Here is a 4,207-nt window from a genome sequence, read left to right as displayed (position 1 = left end):
AGATAGATAGATAGATAGATAGATAGATAGATAGATAGATAGATAGAGGGCACAGGGTGAGTTGAAGATGAAGGAGTGATATCTGGAGAATAATATTAAGGGGTAAGAGAGGATTATACTGGGAGAAGGAGAAAGGGAGAGGTAGAATGGGGTAAATTATCTCACATAAAACAGACAAGAAAAGGCTCTTACAGTGGAGGAGAAATGGGGGAAGGTGAAAAGGAATGAGTGAATCTTATTCTTATTGGATTTGGCTTAAGGAGGGAATAACATACACACTCAATTGGGTATGGAAATCTATCTTACCCTACAGGAAAATAGGGGGAAAGGAGACAAGAGAGCAGGGAGATGATAGAGGGGAGGGCAGACTGAGGGAGGGGTAGTCAGAATATATAGAGAATAAAGTGAAATTTATAAGAATACAAGTCATTCTCCAATTGATAAATGGTCAAAGGATATGAACAGACAGTTCTCAGATGAAGAAATTAAAGCCATCTATAGTCATATGAAAAAAATGCTCTAAATCACTATTGATTAGAGAAATGCTAATCAACACAACTCTGAGGTACCACATCACACCTATCAGATTGACCAACATGATAAAACAGGAAAATGATAAATGTTGGAGAAGGTGTGGGAAAATTGGAACACTAATGCATTGTTAGTGGAATTGTGAAATGATCCAACTATTTTGGAGAGCAATTTGGAACTACGTCCAAAGGACTATAAAAATGTGCATGCCCTTTGACTCAGCAATAGCACTTCTAAGGCTGTATCCCAAAGAGATCATACAAATGGGAAAAGGACCTACATGTACAAAAATATTTATAGCAGCTCTTTTGGTGGTGGCAAAGAATTGGTAATTGAGAGAATGCCTATCAATTGGGGAATGGCTGAACAAATTGTGGTATATGAATGTAACGGAATACTATTGTGCTGTAAGAAATGATGAGCAAGCAGACTTCAGAAAAACCTGGAAAGACTGATGCTGAGTGAAGTGAGAAGCAGGAGAACATTGTACACAGTAACAGCCACGTTGTGTGATGACTAACGCTGACAGACAGCCCTTCTCAGCAAGGCAAGCATCCAAGACATCTTCAAAAGTCTCATGATGGAAAATGCTATCCACATCCAAAGAAAGAACTATGGAGTTTGAATGCAGATCAAAGTATACTATTTGCTATTTTTTTCTTCTGTTTTGTTTTGTTTTCTCTTTCTGGTGGTTCCTCCTATTGGTTCTAATTCTTCCTTATAACATCACTAATGTGAAAATATGTTTAATAGGAATGTCTATGTAGAGCCTATATCAGATTGCACGCCATCATGGGGAGGGGGAAAGAGAGGAGGGGGCGAAAAAATTTAAAACTCAAAGGCTTATGGAAGTGATTGTTGATAAATCAAAAGAAATTTAAAAAATAAAAGAAAAGGAATTTAAAAAAACCACAGGTTCTCTAATTCCAAAGGTAGCACGTTTTCTACCATACCATCTTATCTTCCAGTGAGCTACATAAGGGCCTGACTCTCATTGGAAGGAAAGAACTTTCAGAGATTTTGAAACTCAGTTGGAAGCTTCATATAACTTAACCCCAACAATCATATGAATAAATTGAACATATGACCCATGCTCTGAAGGATGTGTTTCACAAAGAATGTGACTCAGAGTCCAAAAATGGGTCAGAGTATTTCCATTTTCAGTGATAAAAATTAAAAGATAATAATTGGAGGCAATAGTGTTTCTCCATATATAAACTGATTGCATGGATAGAAGCTAATATGTCCTCAGGGACACTGAGACACTGAAAGAAAGCATCTAAGAACCCCACTTTAGAATACAGACAAGAAATGGGAGAGTTCATTCTGGAACTGAACAGTCTTGGTGACTGGACAACTAGACACGAACAGAACAGGGCCCACAGCTGGTTGTATCCCCTCAAGTGTGCCACAAAAGTACTAGGCATTTACTAATAGACAATTACCTAAATGCCAGCACATGTCTTTAGGGAATTAAAAGGCTTCTGAAGGATAGACCCTGTCACCCCTAGTCAATTGCAGAAATGTCAACATTCCTCCTTTTGCCTGTGAATTTTGAAGCTTGGAAGGCAGGGACAATGAGTGAGAAACTCCATTTTTGTTTACATACTTATAGCCAAAATGATAGGAAGAAGTTTGTCTCTATTAGGAAAGTTCATGTAGCTGAACATGAGGGGGGAATATGGAAATAAAAATGTGTCAAGCTTTTTTTTTTCCAGAAAGTATTAGTCATTGCTCTTTGGAAGGCACTTGTGGATTTAGAGCAATAAGAGTAGTCAATTCCTAACAACACTGATAATAAATAGGGCCATATTCTATCCCCTTGGGTGAAAATTGAAACCATAGATAATGAAAGTACTCTCTTAAGATCTCATTTTCTGATTATCTCTTAAAAAAGTCATCAGTTACTCATTTTAATTTCAAAGGTGTATTTCTTTCCCTCACCGTGTGAGTTTGTAGCTACTACATCAAGTCAGTCCCATCAACACACCCCAAAGACATCAAGGATACAGGGAGAAGAGATGGGGGGGGAAGCCCAGTCTTTCCCAATTTTATAAAGATTGTAACATGATGATCTAAAAGTACAGGAAGAATCTTAGGGTAGGTTTTTAAGTTTACTTCAACTTAACACTGAGTTGGCACCTCATTCACTTGGCTAGAAGTCCCCTTGTCCAGTAATAAGGGCAAAAACCAGGAAGTAAACAAAAAAACAAAAAATTGCAAAACACAGCGCTGCCTTAAGTATATGCTGAACTTCTCCTAGAATTTGGCCTCTACCCAACTTGAGTGTGGCCTGTAATCAGTCTTGAAAAGAACGCAATGAAAATGATGGAGATGAAAAGAGGTGACAAATAAAATAAAACATCTTTATGTGAATTGAAAAACACAGTTCTAAAAACTTTAGTGGGGAATGTATTTTATACTGAAACAATTCTGTTTGTTCCCCACTTTAGTGGGGAATGTATTTTATACTGAAACAATTCTGTTTGTTCTTTAGGGAGCAGCCATCATGGGAGTGGCACAATGACATCACCAGACAATGTCAGAGGTGTGAGCAGCCCCTTCTCATGTCATCCCTAGCCACAAGAGGTCCCTACCTGTGCTTCCTCACATGTGCTCCTGATGGGTGTTTATTCTTCCTATTAGTAGTGTACATAAATATACACATACATACATATATATGTATATGTGTATATATATATATATATATATATATCTGTGAAAGAGTTGGCTCCAGGTTTAGGTAATCAATGATGTATTTTTAACTTTTTACCTAATTAAACACTTTTGATTTTTACTTACTATGCCCTCTGACTAGAAAAAAATAAACACATTAGTGAGGGCTAAGGAGCTATGAATGACCAACAACACCTTGAGTCTGGATACCACTTAAGAATCAGGGAGGGGTTAGATGTTGGTTGCTGTATGAAATCATTTAGATACTAAAAATGAAACAATATATGAGCATTTTTCTTCTACTAGCCTTTTTTTTAAACTCCTCTTCAAATTTCAATAGAAAAAGAAATCACATTTCCCAGCATCTAATGAAACACAAATACATAATGTCCTATACAATCGTTTGGGGCACAGATGTCCTTGGACCTTTTTTTCCGTATTTAACTTTCCTCTCATCCAGAAATGTACTATCTAACATGAAAACCTCATTATTTTCAAAACTTCTTCCCTTTTGGAGTATATTTGTTGTGAAACTGCCTGTTTACAATGAATAAGGCCCTGTAATACCCTCCATCAGATAAGAATGATTCAGTTACATTCGTTACATGTTTTTAAATGTGCAGGAAAGTGGACAAATATAATTTAGACCAACACAATGACTAAGTCAAACAGGAATTGAGGATTAACCCTCAATTAATGAGAATGGTTATGCCTTTGTATTTATTTAAAGTTAAAGCTGTATTGAAGTGTTTTTTTTTTTGTTTTGACAATTATTTATAGATTTGCTCTTCCCATGGTCTACCTACCCTGAGAGTATTTCTGTGCAACATAGAAAAACAATTAAGCAGAATCAACTAACACAGTGGCCACATTTGACAGTATATTCAACATTCTGTACCATAAATCCTCAGCCTTTCTAAGAAAAACACAGTTACGTTTCTTCATCTCTTCTCTGGAAGCTAGCTTGGTCATTATAATTCTATACAATTCAGCTTCTGGT

The sequence above is a fragment of the Vombatus ursinus genome, unplaced genomic scaffold (genome assembly GCF_900497805.2).
Source record: "Vombatus ursinus unplaced genomic scaffold, bare-nosed wombat genome assembly UNPS02014772.1, whole genome shotgun sequence".
In the NCBI taxonomy this organism is placed as follows: domain Eukaryota; kingdom Metazoa; phylum Chordata; class Mammalia; order Diprotodontia; family Vombatidae; genus Vombatus; species Vombatus ursinus.
The sequence above is the reverse complement of the archived record's forward strand: the minus strand, read 5'-3'. Positions refer to the sequence as shown.